At 36.8% G+C, this 19,552-nt stretch overlaps 1 long non-coding RNA gene and 1 pseudogene across 3 annotated transcripts in view; one reads left to right on the top strand and one right to left on the bottom strand.

The window, feature by feature from the left end:
* Nucleotides 1-19,552, top strand: part of LOC143680638 (uncharacterized) — a 79,577-nt gene that overhangs the window by 43,808 nt on the left and 16,217 nt on the right. For all 3 annotated transcript variants that reach the window (XR_013174101.1, XR_013174102.1, XR_013174100.1), the window contains 6 exons: nucleotides 273-412; nucleotides 2,194-2,229; nucleotides 2,603-2,677; nucleotides 15,154-15,299; nucleotides 15,744-15,908; nucleotides 17,824-17,993. This is a non-coding gene — a long non-coding RNA (uncharacterized LOC143680638). The remainder of the gene's footprint in view (nucleotides 1-272; nucleotides 413-2,193; nucleotides 2,230-2,602; nucleotides 2,678-15,153; nucleotides 15,300-15,743; nucleotides 15,909-17,823; nucleotides 17,994-19,552) is intronic.
* On the bottom strand, nucleotides 12,317-14,301 carry LOC143678947 (ADP/ATP translocase 3 pseudogene; annotated as a pseudogene).

The following is a 19,552-nucleotide window of genomic DNA, read 5'->3' as shown; positions in this document are numbered from 1 at the left end:
TGGTATCATGGGATTAACAGTGCCTTTTTGACCAAAAGGGGGAAAAGAAATGAAACAAAATAAAGTTTCAGTGGCTAAGAGATTTCAAATAGAGTTGAGAAACCATTCTGGAAGTGGCTGTTATGTAAACTTCAGTTGGATATTGCAAATTGCCACAGTATCACCCATATAAGCCCAACCAACAGTATTCCTGAAAACCCTAAAGATTTTTCTGGGTTCTTTCTAAGACTCTAAAAAAGATTTTACTTGGTCTTTTTTTTTTTTTTTTTCAGAAACTTAAGGCCTTCAGATCGTTTCTATGCCAGATAAGGCCTGAAACCCAGAGGTACTAGTCTCTCCAAGAACATTGTCCAGGCTCATTCCCCTATCCCATAAGATTGACACCTCTTTCCAGCATGAAGATGTTAAAATGGTAATTGCCTAGATATCCCTGAAGATTGAGAGAAATGTTAAAGGAGAGGAAGGAGTTGTAACTGAGAAATTAGAATTTAGCAAATGATTATGGCTACTGAATCATTATATGGATGTTTCTTTTTCGTTTCTAGTGTATTGGAATGGCCAGAAAGAAATATCTGAAATTGTTGAACTGTATTCCAGTAACTTTGATCTTTGATAATGATTATATAACTACATAGCTTTTATTGTGTATCAATGTGATTGTAAAAACCTTGTGATGAACACTCCAGTGTATGGGTAGATGAGTAATAAAATAAAGACATGCATGAAAAAAAATAGTTCAGGAATATAGGAAAAAACACCCCTATATAAACTATGAAAAATGGTTATAGTACTACTTTAATAATTTTTCATAAATTGTAACAAATCTGGCTGTTAAAAAATAGTTTAATTACAAAAAAAGGTGTTATCAACTGTAACGAAGTTTCCATACCAATGCAAGGGCTGGTGGTGGGGTGGTGTATGGGAATCCTGTATTTTATATGTGATTTTTCTGTAAACCCACGAATTCTCTAAAAAAAAAATTTTTTTTAAAGAAATGCTAGGGCCTATAGTAGGAAAATATCAAAATTTAATGACAATAAAAAACTACTGATATAAATAAAAATAAAAATTTGTATCAAGTCAAAACACAAAAGAAAAAAATCTAATTTGGCAAGGTCTGTCTTTCAATTGGTGGGTTTAGACTATTTACATTTAATATAATTGTTGATGTGCTTGGATTTCTTTTATTATTTATTTCCTAGTTGGCCCTTTGTTTCCCTCTTTTTTGTCTTCTTTTGGGTTATTTTTAATATTTTTAGTATTCCATTTTATTTTATGTATTGACCTTTTTGATATATGCCTTTGTATTTTATTATTGGTTGCTCTAAGTATTATGATATACTTATCTAAACTTTCACAGTCTTAAAGGTATTATTTTACAATTTCAAATAAAATCTACACTCTTTCCAATCATATATGTCCCTTTGCATTCCCTTCTTTATATTTTATATAATTATATATATATATTTATATTATAGTAACCATATGTATTGGATGAACATAATCCAGTCAGTGATACAAGTTTTTCATTTTACAGTCACACATGTTTCAAATATAAATATTTAAAATAGTCTTTTATATTTAACCATATCTTTGCCATTTACATTTTTTAAAGCTAATATGCATTTTTCCCCCTCCCATATGGATTTTATTGAGAAATTAGATTTTACTAACAATAAAATAGATTTATTATAAAAAAAAGTCAAATTCTAGTAAAGATGAATATGTTTGAAAGGATTAAGCAAAATAAGTATTTTTCTATCATTGCAAGTAACATTTTATGAACTTAATATTTGGCTACGTAACAAGCTATACTTGAATTCTAGAGAAAACTGTTCTCAGTAAATATAAAAAATGTTTGTTTAGCACACATTATATGTTTCCTTTTGTTAACATATATTCAGGTTAGTTTGTCACATGATCAATGCTTCATTTCTCTTCATAACTTATGAAAAAGAAAAGTAACAAATTAATAGGTGGTTAGAATAACTCATTAAAACAATCACATTAACATTTCTTTTTAAGGTGTTATTTTATGATATGTATGTGAATTACCTGGAATAGTAAAATAGCTCTATAAGGTTTCTTATGGAAAACAAAGGTCTCTAACCCCATTCCTCATTTCCCTCTCTTCTAAAATTTCCTCTCTATTAGCTCATTGTTTTTTGTTTTTGTTTTTTTTTACATGGGCAGGCACCGGGAACCGATCCTGGGTCTCCAGCATGGCAGGTGAGAACTCTGCCACTGAGATACGGTGGCCCTCCCCTAGCTCACTGTTTTTTGACTTTACATTTTTATTGATAAATTATATGAGTATATTTGTATCTTTTCTTTTTTTAGGTTTAAGTTTTATTGATTTCCCAACATTAAAGATGAAAAATGAGCTGTTTTTACCTCTTTCCTTCATTTACTTAATAGATGATCCCATTCTCTCAATTCATTTATATGATAATCTTGCTTAGATCAATGTTTACATTATAAAAACAATGCAAATGTTATTCATAGCAAGCTGTGCAGTAAATTATGATTTCTTTTCCTTTTCTCTAAGTCAGTTTCTGTTTTTCCTGATATTCAACATTGTCTTTTTTGGTTATTGTTGCAGGTTGTTTGCTTAGTTTTCAGTGTATACTTTCTGCCACACTCATTCATTCAACCCTCCAAATGAGATCTCATTGGAGTAAGTATGGTTACAATCCATTGGATGGCAGAGAAGTTGGATTGTCCCAGGCCAGAACTAGTTCACAGTTGCTGAACAAGCAGGAACCCCCTCTCTGGAGTACAAATGGAGTAGGTCTGGTAGGCAGGCAACCATAGCTAAGATTGCAAGTAGAAAACACTTTTCCAGCAACCAAATGGGCAAAATATTAAGGCCTGGAAGGTAAGTATCAAAATAAGGGTTTTGAGTGCAGGTGACTGAGGCTAGTGGGAACAGAACCACACCCAGACTGGCAAGCAAGAAACATCACTTCATGGTACGAATGGCCGGGAAACTCAAGTCACAGGTATGTGAACCAAGGCAGTCAACCTCTGCGAACCACTGAGTTATATTCACTAAGAATCCACTCTTGGGAGTGCTGAAACTGACTGTGAAGCCATCAGAATGGTGCTGCTGAAATTTGACTGGAGTCTTAGAAGTCCCTTAGAACCCCCTTAGAACTGCCAACTTTATATTTTTCTAGATACATGCAATTAGTATCAGGTCTTCTTGCTTTTACCTTCTTGGAGGAAAGGCACCTGGCATCTGGGGTTCCTTTGTCACCTGGGAAGGCACATGTGACATCTGCTGTCATTCTCTCCTGGGCTGATTTTAAATGGCTCTCTCAGTATCTTTTGAGTTCTTCTGGCCTCTTCTGGGGCATTTTCTTTCCACTCTAAACTCTCTCCACTCTTGTAAAGGACTTCAGCAAGCTGATTAAGACCCACTTTCATACACTGTAATTGTACAATGTTTTCCTCTCCTACTGGTCTCTGAGTTTTTTGAGGTAGGGTCCATCTTCTTTGTTATCTCGTTTTAGCACAGTGATTAGTGGCAAGAGGTCTAGAGACAGACTGACTGGTTTTATTATTTAATCAAAAATTGTATTTGTCGGGATATTTTAGCATGTACTTTGCTTGGGGTTTACTCACTAATATTTTATCCCTATTCTTTGGTAGGTTTCTGTGGGAGATAGTTTATACTTACATTAAAACAAATCGTCATATAAGAAGCTCATTAGGAAATATGAATTGAAAATCATGTTGTTGCACAGTGAAATAATAAGAGCAGTAAATTGACTTAATTTGGAATAATCAATGCATAGATCTAAGGACATAGTGTAGTAATAACAAAATATTTTGATAGCACTTTAAAAATAAATTATAACTTAATGTTATAATCATTTCACTGCCTATGGAAGTCATAGAGAGTAAAATAAATGAATGAATGAATGAATATATATATGGCCAAAACCTCATAAATAAGCATTAAGATTCTTCCTCTTCTTCCCATTGGAAATTCTATGACATTTTCAGAGAATAGAATCAATACTTCATCAGTAGTAACATCAGAATAAAATGTGTTGATCAGGAGAAGATTCTTCCAGATAGCAGCTGGTCAGGAAATGGAAGGCAGAGTTCTGTACAAAAGAGATATTATTTACATTTTGTTGTAATGTTGTAATGAAGCTTCCTTCATCCTGTTGTATTATAACCCTTCAGCCTAAAGAACTTCTTTGAATACTTATTTTACAATAGATCTTCTGGCAACAAAATCTTAACAGTTTTTCTTCCTCCATGAATGTCTTTATTTTATTTCCATTCCTCAAGTCATTCACTCCTGGCTATAGAATTCTGGTTTGATGGTTCTTTCTTTCAGCAATGTAAAGATGTTCCACTGTCTTCTGGCTTCATGGTTTCTGGTAGGGAAATACGGATCACCCAAATAGTTGTTCTCCTATAAATAAGGTGTCATTTTTCTATCCATGGACCCAATATTTTGAAATTAAAAAAATACCCATATTATGTACTAAACATCACTACTTCTAAAATATAAATCTATTTTTAGATTTTTCTAATAAAATACATATATGCCCAATGTACTAAAATTCAAGGACAATAGGAAATGAATTTTTGTAAAGTTGAAAAAGTCTCCCTGGATCCAGCCACTAGAAGTCAGCACTGTTAATAGTTTGTTCATATTTTAACAGATGTTACTGTATGCCTATGTGTCCCCCCCACCCTTTAAAATATAATAGAAATATAATAATACACTACATAGTATTTTGCAAATTGCTTTTTATACATAAATTATATTACAATTTTATTTATCCATTTAGAGGTCCTGTATAGATGTATTATAATTTATTTTACTTTTATTTTTGTGATGATTAGGTTCTGGATATTTTGTGGCTGATTTATTAAATCATCACTCAGTTGATTGCAACTGTGGCTGATTACATCTATGATCAACTAAGGGCCGTGTATCCCACATATGACACAATTCCATCGCAAGGATTTGATCCAATCAGTGAAGACTTTTAAGAGAGAAGAGAGAATTTTCACTGCTTTTTCAGACAGTGAGCCTCTCCTATGGAATACATTGAGACCCTTCATTGGAGTTGCTAGTTCCACAGCCTGCCTTATGGATTTTGGACTCTTGCATTCCCACAGTTGCGTGAAATACCTTTACAAATTTCATATTTACAGATATTTCCTGTTGGTTCTATTTCTCTAGAGAACCCTGACTAATACAATTTTCTTGATCAATATTTAGTTTATTCTAATTTTTAAAAATTTTAAACAGTGTAAAAGTAAACAGTCTCATAACCTCATCTTTGCTGATTTTCTGATTTTTATTTCTGAAGGTATTTCTACAAATAGAATTCATTGTGTAAAAGGAATGCATAATTTACATTTAAAAATATATTGTTTAATTGCTCCAGGAAGGTTAGACTAATTTATAATCCCACTATCACTGTATAAGAAAGTCAGTTTCCTCACTCTTTTACCAACAAAGGATATTATCAATCTTTTTCATCTTTGTTAATGTAATTGGTTGAAAAATGTCCATAACATTAATTAAATTGCTGCAGATTTTAAATGCTACTCTTGTCTTATACTAAGTTACTCTCAAAGCATAAATTAGTTTTCAGGCATTTTTCTCAGCTCTATTGGTCTCTCTTTTTCTTTACCAGTACACCTGTTTTAATAAATTTTACTAACATAATTTTATAGTATATTTTGATATCTGAAAAGGATGGTGTGCCAGTTTGAATCTGCGATGTTCCCCAGAAAAGCCATGTCCTTTAATCATCATTCAATTTTACTGGGTGGGAGCTTATTGATTATCCATGGAGATGTGACCCACCCAACTGTGGGTGGTAACTTTTGATTAAATGGTTTCCACTGAGATGTGTTCCACCCATTCAAGGTAGGGTTGCTTACTGGAGCTCTTTAAGAGGGAACCATTTTGGGAAAAGCTTTAGAGCGACAATAGGCCACACAGCCAGAGACCTTTGGAGTTGAAGAAAGAAATGCCCCTGGGAGAGCTTCATGAAACAAGAAGCCTGGAGAGGAAGCTAGCAGATGTCACCATGTTTGCCATGTACCTCTTCACTTGGGAGAGAAACCCTGAACATCTTCTTGAACCAAGGTATCTTTCCCTAGATGCCTTAAATTGGACATTTCTATAGCCTTGCTTTAATTTGGACATTTTCATGGCTTTAGAACTGTAAACTTGCAACTTAATAAATACCCCCTTTTTAAAAGCCATCCCATTTCATATTGCATTCTGGCAGCTTTCAAACTAGAACAAATGGTTTACCTTTAGTGACTTCTCAAAAATGACTTCTTGGCAAAGACACAAACGGACATTTGCACACCAATGTTTATAGCAGCATTATTTACAATTGCAAAGAGATGGAAACAGCCAAAATGTCCATCAACAGACGAGTGGCTAAACAAACTGTGGTATATACATACGATGGAATACTATGCAGCTTTAAGACAGGATAAACTTATGAAGCATGTAATAACATGGATGGACCTAGAGAACATTATGCTGAGTGAATCTAGCCAAAAACTAAAAGACAAATACTGTATGGTCCCACTGATGTGAACCGACATTCGAGAATAAACTTGGAATATGTCATTGGTAACAGAGTCCAGCAGGAGTTAGAAACAGGGTAAGATAATGGGTAATTGGAGCTGAAGGGATACAGACTGTGCAGCAGGACTAGATACAAAAACTCTAAAATGGACAACACAATAATACCTAATTGTAAAGTAATCATGTTAAAACACTGAATGAAGCTGCATCTGAGCTATAAAAAAAAAAAAGACTTCTTGTCTACATATCTTCCATATAAACTATTTTTTCTTATATATCCTTCTACATAAAATTTAGTTTCAATTTACCAGAATAAAAATTATTTCTTTATTATTAGAGAAGTTATAGATGTACAGAAAAACTATGCAGAAATACAGTATTCCCATAAACTCTCCCTCAAAGACATAGTCTTTCCTATTATTAACACTTAGCATTAGAGTGGTGACTTAGTTACAATTGAAGAAAAAATATTATAATTATACTGTTTTTTATAGTTCATAGTATATGTTAGGGTTCATTATGTTGTACAGTCCAATGTATTTAAAATTTTTATTCTAGTAACATATGTACAATTTAAAATTTCACCTTCTAACCACATTCAAATATATAAACCAGAGGTGTGAATTACATTCACACTGTTGTGCAACAATCACCATCATCCATTACCAAAATTTTTCTATCACCCTAAAGAGAAACTTACTACCAATTAAGCATTAAATCCATACTGCCTACCCCAGCCCATGGTAACCTCTATTCTAGTATCTGATTTTATGAATTTGCTTTGCTATTTATTTCATATCAGTGTGATCATACAGTATTTGCCCTTTTGTGTCTGGCATATTTCACTCAACATGATGTCTTTAAGATTCATCCCATGTATCAGAGCTTTATTCTTTTTGCAGCTGAATAATATTCCATTGTATGTATATACCACATTTTGTTTATCCATTCCTCGGCTGATGGGCGCTTGGGTTGTTTCCACCTTTTGGTAGTTGTGAATAATGCCACTATGAATATCAGTGTGCAAGTAACTGTTTGAGTCCTGTTTTCAATCCTTTGGGGGATATATACCTAGAAGTGAGATGTCTGGGTCATTTAGTGATTCTATACTTTGCTGTCTGAGGAACCACCAAACTGTTTTCCACAGGTGCTGCCCCACTTTACATTCCCACCAACAATGAATGAGTGTTCCTATTATTTCACATCATCTCCAATATGTGTTATTTTCCATTTTTAAATAGTTGCCATTTTAGTGGGTATGAAATGGTATCTCATTATGGGTTTGATTTGCTTTTCCCTGATGGCTAATGATATAAATATGATATATATTTATATTTATTTGATCCATTTGGAGTTAATTTTTGTATATAGTGTGAGGTAGGGATCTGCCTTCATTCTTTTGTATATGGATAACCAATTTTCCCAGAACCATGTGTTTAAGAGACTATTCTTTCTTCATTGAGTGGATTTTGCACCCTTGTAAAAAATCAGTTGGCCATAATTGCAAGAATTTATTTCTGAACCCTTGCATTGGTCTATATGTCTGTTCTTATGCTGGTACTATGCTGTTTTAATTACTGTTGCTGTATAATAAGTTGTTTTTTTTTTTTTGCGTGGGCAGGCACTGGGAACTGAACCTGGGTCTCTGGTGAGAAATCTGCCACTGAGCCACCATTGCCTGCCTTGTGTAATAAGTTTCAGCTATTAAGGGCCCCTTACTCCTTTATATAAATTCAGTGATAGGCTTTTCCATTTCTGCCAAGAAGGCTGCTGTAATTTTGATGGGAATTTCACTGCACCCGTAAATTGATTTAGGTAGAATTGACACACCTTAACAATATTTAGTTTTCTAATCCATGAACATGGAATGCCCTTCCTTTTATTTAGTTATTATTTCTTTAAGCAATGTATTGTAGTTTTCTATGAACAAGTCCTTTACATTGTTGGTTAAATTTATTCCCCAATATCTGATTCTTTTAGTTGCTACTGTAAATTCTTCTTCAGATTGTTTATTAACAGTTTATAAAAGCACCGTTGAAGTTTATTTTTGTGTTTTGACAAAGTTTGCTACTTTTTCAAATTCATTTATTAGCTTTGTTGTGGATTTTTCAAGATTTTCTTTATTTAGGATCATGTCATCGGCAAGTAAAGAAAGTATTACTTCTTCCTTTCCAACTGCGATGTCTTTGATTTCTTTTTCTTGCCTAATTGCTCTGAATTATGTTGAATAGCAATTATGTTGAATAACAGGGGTGACATTGGGCATCTTTGTTTTGCTCCTGACCATAGAGGGGAAGCTTTCAGTCTTTCATCATTGAGTATGATATTAGCCTTGAGTTTTTCATATATGCCCTTTATCTGTTGATGAAGTTCTCTTCTATTCCTCATTTGCTGAGTGTTTTTATCAGAGAGTGCTGGATTATGTCAAATGCCTTTTCTGTGTTAATCAAGATGATCATATGTTTTTTCCCTTCATTCTTTTAATGTGTTACATTAATTGATTTTCTTATTTTGAACTACTCTTGCACACCTGGGATAAGTCCCAATTGAACACAGTATATAATTCTTTTAATGTGTTGTTGGATTTGGTTTGCTAGTACTTTGTTGAGGATTTTTGCACCTATATTCATAAGGGACATTGGCCTGTAATTTTCTCATGGTATCTGTTCTAGTTTACTAGCTGCTGGAATGCAACACACCAGAGATGGATTGGCTTTTAATAAAAGGGGATTTATTTCATTAATTCTTCAGAGGAAAAGTAGCTAACTTCCAACTGAGGTTCTTTCTTATGTGGAAAGGCTCAGGGTGATCTCTGCTGGCCTTCTCTCCAGGCCTCTGGGTTCCAACAACTTTCCCCAGGTTGATTTCTTTCTGCATCTCCAAAGGCCTGGGCTGAGCTGTGAGTGCTGGGATGAGGTATGCTGAGCTGCTTTTTGCTGTGCTATGTTGAGCTCTCTCATTTAAGCACTAGGCAATTAAATCAAACATCATTCATTGCAGCAGATATACCTCCTAGCCACTGCAGATGTAATGAGCAACAGATGAGGTTCATGTACCACTGGCTCACATCCACAGCAACAGAACTAGGTACCTTCACCTGGCCAAGTTGACAACTGAATCTAACTACCACATGTCCACCTCTTGTCAATTTGGCAACTACATGCATCACCTTAAACAATATTAAGGTGCAAAAAATTCTCTTCTGGCTGTGGACCTATGAATCTCTTCTTGGTTCTATTTGCCACTGTGAGATGGTGGATGATGATACAGTCTGGATGTAAAGGAGCTGACATCATGTATAGTGGGACTGCCAACTACTGACCCCAGAGAAATAAAAACATCTAATAGAGGATGCTATGAACAAATATATACCAACAAATTAGATTTGTTGCATATCCTTTGCATATTTTTCCATCCCTTCACTATTGAATTACTTGTGTCTTTGAATTTAAAGTTAGTCTTTTGTAATCACAATATAGTTGGGTCATACTTTTTAAATACATCCTTCCATTCTCTGCTCTTTGAAAGGAGAATTTAATGCATTAACATTTAAAGTAAGTACCTATTATGTAGAACTTTCTTCTGCCATTTTTCTATATGGTTTTTGAACATCTTAAACCTTTTTGTCCTTTATTCTTCTACTAATGTGTATTTTCATATTCATTTGATATTTTGTAGTATACCATTTTGAGTCCCTCCTCATTTTTTAAAAACTTTTTTTATTGTATAGTATAACATATATATAAAGCAAAGAAATAAAAAAGCAATAGCTTCCAAAGCAATTTTCAACAAGTAGTTACAGGCCAGATCCCAGAGTTTGTCAAGGGCTACCATATGATCCTCTCAGATTTTCTTTCTTCTAGCTGCTCCAGAATATAGGAGGCTAGAAGGCTTAAATATTCTTTTTATTTGACTTTTTTCCTTCTTTTATTTTGTGAAAAATAACATATATACAAGAAAACAATAAATATCAATGTGCAGCACCACAATTAGTTGTAGAACATATTTCAGAGTTTGACATGGATTACAATTCCACAATTTCAAGTTTGTACTTCTAGCTGCTCTAAGATACTGGAGGCTAAAAGAGATATCAGCTTAATGATTCAGCATTCATATTCATTTGTTAAATACTATCTTCTCTGTATAACTCCACCATCACCTTTGATCTTTCCATCCCTCTCTTTAGGAGTGTTTGGGCTACGGCAATTCTAAATTTTTCATATTGGAAGGGTCTGTCACTAATATGGGGTAAGGAGATGGAATTATCTGATGTTCTGGAGAGGCTGGGCCCTCTAGGTTTCAGGACTTAACTGGATCAGGGACCCATATGGAGGTTGTAGTGCATGGAACCCCTGTAGTATCTTACATATTGCCCCAGGTGTTCTTTAGGATTGGCTGGAATGTCCTGGTTGGGATTTGGTAGGTTATGATAGGTAGCAAGGTCTAACTGAAGCTTGCATAAGAGCCCAGAGTAGCCTCTTCATTCTATTTGAACTCTTTCTGCCACATACTTTGTTATTTAAATTATTTATTTATTAAATTATTTATTATTTATATAAAAATACTTTGCTAATTACACTTTTTTTCCCCTTTTAGTCAGGATAGAATCATTGATCCCACAGTGCCAGGGCCACATTCATCCCTGGGAGTCATCTCCCATATCACCAGGGAGACTTTCACCCCTGGATGTCATGTCCCATGTAGGGGGTACAGCAATGATTTCACTTGCAGAGTTGGACTTAGGGAGAGTGAGGCCACATCTGAGCAACAATCAAGGTTCTTTTGTATATGTATATTTTATGAAATATCAACTTTAGCTCAATAGCACACACATGCACTCTTCCTATTCCCCTGTATCCCAACTTTTTTGTTGTACTTGCTGTCAATTATATATTTATACATTGTATACCCATTATCATTGATTTACTAATTTTTATGCATTTATATTTTATTACCTCTAAGAAGTGAAAAGTGGAGTTACATACCAAAAAATGAAATACCATATTACTGGCATTTATAATTACCCAGGGGATTACCTTTACTGGAAATCTTTATGCCTCTTTGATCCACTGTGTAGTGTCTTTTCTTTTCATCGAAGAACACCATTTACTATTACTTGTAGGGCAGGTCTAGTTGTAATGAACTACCTCAGCTTTTGTTTCTCTAGCCATGTCTTAATCTCTTCCTTGTTTTGAATCATGCTGGGATTTAAAATTCTTGGTTGACAGTTGCTACTTTCAGCATTTTAAATATTTGGTCCTATTGCCTTTTTGCCTTTATGGTTTCTGGTGAGAAATTGGCACTCAATCCTGTTTTTTTTCCTAAGAAGTCCTGCTTATATATTATTTTGCAGCGGGATTCCCAACATAAAACATAACTGCAAGTAACCTGCTGTGCAAAAGGATATAGTGCTTAACTGAGGGTCCTACAAGCATTTGGACTTGAGGGTTTTTAGGTCTATGTAATTGAGCTGCCGCACCCATGGACTCACAATGATGGTCATGATTCCCCTCCCCCCACCCCACCCTAGTAATCAAAACATGGAATCAGTGGTGCCAATGGTCCAATGTAATCACAATGATCCCCCTTTCTAGTGCTTTCTCTAGGTCTCTACAAATTTGATCTGCCTGGGTAAAAATAATAGGAATTTCTTGAAGATAAATGGTCCATAATGGTTAAGTAAGGATTCTGCATGATTTTCTTGTCATTTCCATTTCTAGTAAGACACAGTTAGATGACTTTCTTCAATTCATCATACAAGATCAGCACAAAGGTGCCACCCATGCCTCTGAGCACAGTGGACCATGTACCCTTGAAGAAGATTTTGCCACCATCATCTTTGAAAATCTTCCTCCAGCAATTGGCAGTCCCACTCTACATGATGTCAGCTCCTTTACATCCAGACTGTATCATCATCCACCCTCTCACAGTGTTGAAGGGATAGGGGACCACACCAGCCACAGCCGTCATGGTTTAGGCAATCATCTAGCTCCCCATGATGTGTGTACTCTTGGGGTTGGGGAACATACATTTGACTGTGTCACACATGCCAAAATAGGCTGCTCTGTAGATGATGATGCCTTCTGCTCAGACATTGAAGCCTTGGTACAGGCCTTGGATGCTGTCAGACTTTGTGATTTTCACCAGACAGTCTCCCATATCACTGAATTCTCTTTCTGCACCAGATTTCCCAGCATCAGCCACCAAACAGGTTCTAGGAAAATCAAGTGAGAGATGAAGTGAAGAGAAATGGCTCCAGCTGCCTTGCCAGAGAGGCCAGATTGCCAGCAAAATACCTCCAGAACTGTGTATGCTTGTCTACACCACCCCAAAACACCTGCTTATACTTATCCTTAAAGGCATGGCTGAAGGCTTGGGTGGGGAAGTAGCAGATTTTCTACTCCTCCAGAAAGAAAGGGTGCCCTGCTCCTGCGGTATGCAGACTGTACAGTCTGTCATGTTTTTGTACTGTTTGTTAACAGACATCTATATACTGGGGTGTTGTACCTGCAGCAGCAGCTTGGCCCGCTTGATGGGGGCCACAACTATCTTGGAGATTGTGGTGGCAATGCTGCCCCCACCAGGAAACCCTTGATAAAGGAGCTGGCCTGTTCTGTTATGGCAGTGGAGAAGATGCAGGGGCAGGTGGAAGCACTGTGAGCCTGGAGTGTTGGGTCACTTCTGGCACCGAAAGGTGGTTGTCAGTCTTATTGGGGGCACCTTTGTACATAACACATTTCTTTTCTCTTGCAGCTTTTAGAACTCTCTTCTGGTCCTTGGGTTTGACATTTTGACTACTATGTGTCTGGCATGATTCTCTATGAGTTTATCCTATTTGGGGTTCTTTGGGATTCTTGAATGGATGGATTCATGTCTCTTGTTAAATTGGGGATATGTTCCTTCTGTTCCTTTTTCTCTTTCTTCTCTTCTAGGACTCCCATAATGCATATATTGGCATGCTTGATGGTGTCTCACAGGTCTCCTAGGCTCTGTTCTCTTCCTTTTTCCATTCTACTAGTCAGCCTGAATAATTGCATTATTCTTTCATTCTAGTTATCTGATTCTTTCTTCTGTCAACTTCTATTTGCTGTTGAAATCCTCGGGCATTTTTCATTTCAGCTTTTGTGTTCTCCAATTCTAGTAGTTGGAGAAATAATAGCTGAAATGAATATAAATGCAATTTATATTTCTTTATTGAGTTCTTGTATTACCCATTCTGCTTTCCTTATAACTTTTAGTTCTTTCTCCATGTATTATTTTATCTTTCTGAGCACATTGAGCATCATTAAAAAAAAATCATTTACCAGTATGTCCAAAGTCTTATATTCTTTGTTGGTTTGTTTATGAAGTTTTATCTTATTCCTTTGGATGGGCCACCATTTCCTGTTTCTTTTTTTGTCTTGCAATCTTTTGTTGTTTGCTGTATATTTAATATTCTAATGGGCTAACTCCAGGATTTAAAACCTGTACTGTCACTTCTTTAAGTTTGTGTCCAGATAGTGATATGGTAGAGATTGCCTTGAGTGGCAGGAACTAACAGAAACAAATATACCAATGCAAAAATACCTTTCACAGTTTTGAAAATTAGTTTGCATGGGCTGGTGTTCTTCTTTAAAGTTTTTCCCTCCTAGCATGAAGATCAGCTCAAGGCAAATGTGAATTGCAGGGTCTTCTCTGTCTTTTCTGAGCTTGCGTCTTGTCCTGAATTTATGCATGTTCACTCATGCGTTTAGGAAATCCCCTGTTCAGAGGAGTTTGAATGTCTTCTCTACTCCACATAATATAGACTTTTGCCCCTCCCAGATGCTCTGCTGTGTGTCTTAAAGCTTAAATGCATGAGCCAGTCTGGGCAAAGTAGATGGTACTGGAAATGAGTTGGAGAGACCAGGTAGGGAGGGCCTTGAATGCCAGGACAAGAGGTGAGACCAGGACAGAGCTGCTGATTTAGGAAACTTGAGCTGGTAGTGAATGCAGTGTTTGGAGCATTGCAGGCCCTGTGAAGACATTTTTCTGGCTGAAGCAGTATATTCTTTATACCCAAATGCCAACACTAATGAGGATTTACTTCATATGCATAAAGGCCTCCCTCCATTCTATTATTACGACAGTTACTAAAATCCCATTTGAGCTGAGCAGCCAGCTTCCCATATAACTCGATGAGAGGAGGTAACTTTCCTTTAGGTGTATGGGGACTGGTTTGTACCAGCTTGCCAGAGCTGATTGTTAGATTTTTAACAATTTTACAAGCTAGTGAAGTAAGCCATTATTAAAGTTTAAATCACATATACTTACACTTGACTATATTAAAAACAAAAGTAAAAACACTAACAATTCATCATTTCTGATTATTTTACCACCTTTTGCTATTATCTATGTTCTTGAGGTTATTTATGTCTATTGAATCTGTGTGGTGGAGTTGCTAAATAATAGCGGGCCACTGGGCATCTCCTCCAAAATCCATGTTCATTGATGTCACATGGTAACTTGAAATTGTATCTCCTGCCCCACACCCTGAGAGCCAGTTGTTAACATTTGTCAACAAACCACTGCTTCTGCTCGTTCTTCAGTGTGCCAGACTGCTGCACAAAACCCACTCTCTAGCCCTACTTTGGAGCAGTTGGGGATTCCATGTCTTGATCTGCATTTTGGGGGCTGCTTCATGTGGAAGATGAACAGGACCAAAAGATCTGGCCCCTCAGTTCCAGTGAACCAGGTAAGGGCTCCTCAGTTCACGCGTCAGGACAGGGCTTTAATCTCTGCCTTGGCCTTTACCTGGGGAATTAAGTGCACATTTTGCAGGTAGTGGGACAAAGCAACCACTCTATCTACAGTTATTTTTGTATTCAGATTAGATAATTCAGTTCAAGGGGCTTTAAGAGGAAGGGTTCAAAGTAAAAAAGTCCTAGAGCAGGGCGTGCAAAGGTGGTTCTATGGTAGAATTCTCGCCTGCCATGCGGGAGCCCAGCGGTTGGATTCCTGGCCCATACACTTCCCCCCAAAATAAATAAACAAGCCCAAAACCCAAACAAACAAAAATTCAATAAATGGTGTTACCATAATGGGATATCACATGAAAAAAGAAGGAAATGTGACTCCCGTCATACAGCATACAAAAAAAATCGCAGAGCAGAGTCAGGGAATTTTTCTCTCTTTCAAGGTCCACTAATTTCCCGGGGCATGAACTTGCATAAGCACAAACACCCGCAGATGGCCATGTACCAGCCATGCACGAAAGAGTAGATTTAAAGTGAAAAACAGAAAATGTTCAAATCACCCGTATTTGAAATTAAAACTACTGGCTTTCAAAACAGGTAATAAAAATGTATCCTTTCAATGGCAAAGGACGAGAGGAATAAGGGAGGGACTGAGATAAAGGATGGAAAAGAAAAGGGAGGGGACAGGAAAAGTGATGAAAAAGAGGAACAGGGGAAAATGGTGAGACAAAAAGGAAAAGGGCAGAGAAGAAAAATATGAAAAAGGGTGGGTAGGACAGTGGAATGAAAGATGAGGAGTCCATAGGGATTGGGGTGAGTGTGCAGGTTAGAGTTAAACTGTTCCGTGTTCATCTGAGCAATGGACAAAAGAATAGGTTATTCTTACTTTACCAGCTCTCAAGGGATTTAGAAACAATCACACACTAAGCAGCTCTTATTTTTTGTTTTCCACCTTTATTGCTTATTTTTGACAATCAGGGTTGTTTTTTTTTCCATGGGATTTTTGAAAATCTTCATCTCGTGAAGAAATAATTCAGAATTTAAGATTTAAGTTATTTATGCTAGCTTATATAAACATAGTCTCCATTTTACTTTGAGTAATTTTAAAGCTGACAGCATTGCTTTTTTTTTTAATAGAAAAATTTAGAATGTCTCATTCTAAAATGTCTATACTTTATATCTGGAAATAGTGTTTATTTAAAAACAAATCTGTTTTTAGTCTTTTTAGGACCTAGTGTGAAGGCACACAAAACAAACAAATAAAATGAGAAAGGCCTTACACAGAGGACACACTTCACAGTTACTTGAGGAAAGAGTGCAGGAGAGAAGGGAGGGCAATTTTAAAATCCAGGGAGTCTCTCTGAAAGATGCCACTTGCCAGATGGGCTTCCACAGGAGGCTTCACTGGTTTATTTACCAGGATGGAAATTATATTCTAGTTTGAAGCTTCTGTTGTTGGGCAGTACTGTTTCCTATAGCATGGAAGAATGGCTTCAACCTCAAGCAGATGGAACTAACAGTGGAGAGGACCTCATTTCCCACCCAAGAGGAGGGTAGTTTCGATTAATCACTTACAAGCTGTGTGTTTGGTGGGGAGTCATGTCACAAACTTGCTGGTCACATCCAGAAGGATCTGCAAATCTGCAGAATCATCCAGACAATTTTCTAGTTGACATAGACAGTCTGTGACCCTGATATTTTTGCCACCTAAAACAATTATTGGTGGTCCTTAATTTCTCATTACATGCACCTGTTTTCCCTCCTTCTTTCTCTCTCTTACTCCTTCCCTCCTGACTTCTGTGAGGGATGGCCATGAGCTACCACTCAGGGCCTGTTGGCATGAAGCCCAGAGCAGCATCCATTTGGTGAGGGGACAGGATAAGAGGCGTTAACAAGATGGCAGCCATTGGTGCACCCTGGAAGCAATACTTGAGGCACACTGAGGCTGGGCTGCAGGTATGATGTTTAAAGGAAGGCTGCTGTGATCTGCTATGGCAGAATGTTATTTTGCAATGTTAGGGGATTCTGGAGAAGAAAATGCTACTGAGCCATGAGGAATTGAGTATTGTATGTAGAAAATGATAAGAGCAGAAGAAGCAGGAGAATGCAAGGATAATCTTGGAATAATTGAGGTGAGAAAAGTTCTGCTGGCTGTAACAATGTAAGATGTTTTTACGTACAGCATTTTGTAAATTATAAGAGTCTCTTTGTTCTGAAATGTCTTTGTTGGTTGAAGTCAAGAAGACGAGCTCAGCTGGAACACAGTGAACTCAGCCTCCTCTTTCTCCGTAAAAGAAGAGGTATGAGGACTGAATCAGCAGAACCCAGATTCACCTCATGTGGCAGCTTCTTTCTCCTGGCTGTCCACTGATATAGCTCTCCCTCATCTCTGAGTTCCTAGACAGTCACCTGAGTACATAGTAATGGTGTGTGGCAGTATCAAATTGTTTTATACAAGTAACTTTTTAACTTTTATTAGAGCTTTGTATTTTCCTTGAATCCCATTTATTTGCCATATAATAGGTGCATAAAAAACATGCTGATTGCAAAGAGGTCTAAATTGGTAGGCAACAGACCTGGACTTTGATTCGGTTTTATACTTTCCAGCTATGTGAGCTTGAACAAGATATTGACTTTTCACCTTCCTCATTTCTACACAGAGAACAGTGATCACTGCTCTGCCTACTGCATGGGTGAGTGTAAGAATTCACACACACACAAATGTGAATTTCCTTTTGTGAGCTGTAATTACTATAGAAATACAGTACACACATCCTTCGGGTCTTTATTCGGCTGTCATCTTCTCAGTGAGAATGTCCTTGAGCATCCCATTTAAAATTTAATGCCCTTCAATCCCTGGGACTCCCTATCCCTCTTTTCTGCTTCATTTTTCTCCCGTCATTGATCTAACACACTATGTATTTTACTTTTTTAAATCACGCATATTGTCTTTCTCCTCTCACTAGGCTGTAAACTCCATGAAGGCAAGACTTTTTTTGCTTATTTTTCTTTTGCAGTATCCCTAGTATATGGCACATAGTAGGAGTATTTGTTGGATTAACAACTGAGTGGGCCATGATTCCAGGTGTAGCTTCTGTCCAGACTATGGGTCACATCCTCTTGATTAGGTGGGCTCAGAGGGGTCCTAGGGACAGTGCCGATATTTGAAGAGGTTTGATGTTGTTATGGACACCAGGCCTGTACCAGAGGCGTGACTCTCCCATCCCTGGCCCAGAAAAGACCTCTTAGTCCTCAGAGGACAAAGTTCACAGTTACTTGAGGAAACAGTGCAGGAGAGAAGGGTATGGGCAATTGTAAAATCCAGGAGTCCCTCTGAAAGATGCCATTTGCCAGAATGGGGCTTACCTGGCACTTGCCCTGGCCTCCAGAGCAAGCCAATGGGTAACTGAGAGCCTGCTGCCTGAATCAGCCCCTTCTCACTCTCTCTCTCACTCTTCTGCTCTGTTTTTTAGCCTATTTGTGCTACCCATCAGTTAAAACACACCCCACCCCTGGCACAGAATTAAAGAGCTTGTTGAATTATATTCTATAACTAATAACAATAGTAACTATCACTTTCGTGTGCTCATCATATTGAGCACTGAACAGTCAATAGGCACAGACTGTTATTTCCCTGCCTGCAGAGGTTGGGTATGGTGCATTCACTATTTATTTCATTTATGAATTTATGTATGTATGTATGTATGTATTTGTTTTTACTGTGGGACACACCATGTTACTGCATGGAAAGATTCAATTTTATAAGCATATCATTTTTCCCCCAAATTTTAAAAGTTAATACAATTCCGGGCGGGCCATGGTGGCTCATCAGGCAGAGTTCTAGCCCGTCATGCCGGATACCTGAGTTTGATTCCTGGTGCCTGCCCACGCAAAAAAAACAAAAAAAGAATATAACTCCAATTTAAAAACACTTTAACAGGATTTTATTTGGGGGCGCTGATGGAAACTGACAAAATGATTTTAAGTGTTTTATTTTCTGCATAAAACATTTTCTTGAAGTGCAAAAAGTTTTATTTGGGAGAACAAATAGAAAAGAATAGCCAAGAATATTTTAAATAGGAACAATAAGTAAGAAAGATGTACACAGTGAGATGTTAATATGTGCTGTAAAGTCAGAGAAACTAAAAGTTTAGAAACTAAAAGAAACCTAAAGACGGTGCTGTAAAAACAACAACAACGAAATCAATAGAAAAGAAGAGTGACCTCATACAAGCCCAAGTAAATGTAGGAA

The sequence above is a fragment of the Tamandua tetradactyla genome, chromosome 4 (assembly GCF_023851605.1).
Source record: "Tamandua tetradactyla isolate mTamTet1 chromosome 4, mTamTet1.pri, whole genome shotgun sequence".
Lineage (NCBI taxonomy): Eukaryota > Metazoa > Chordata > Mammalia > Pilosa > Myrmecophagidae > Tamandua > Tamandua tetradactyla.
The sequence above is the reverse complement of the archived record's forward strand: the minus strand, read 5'-3'. Positions and strand labels throughout refer to the sequence as shown.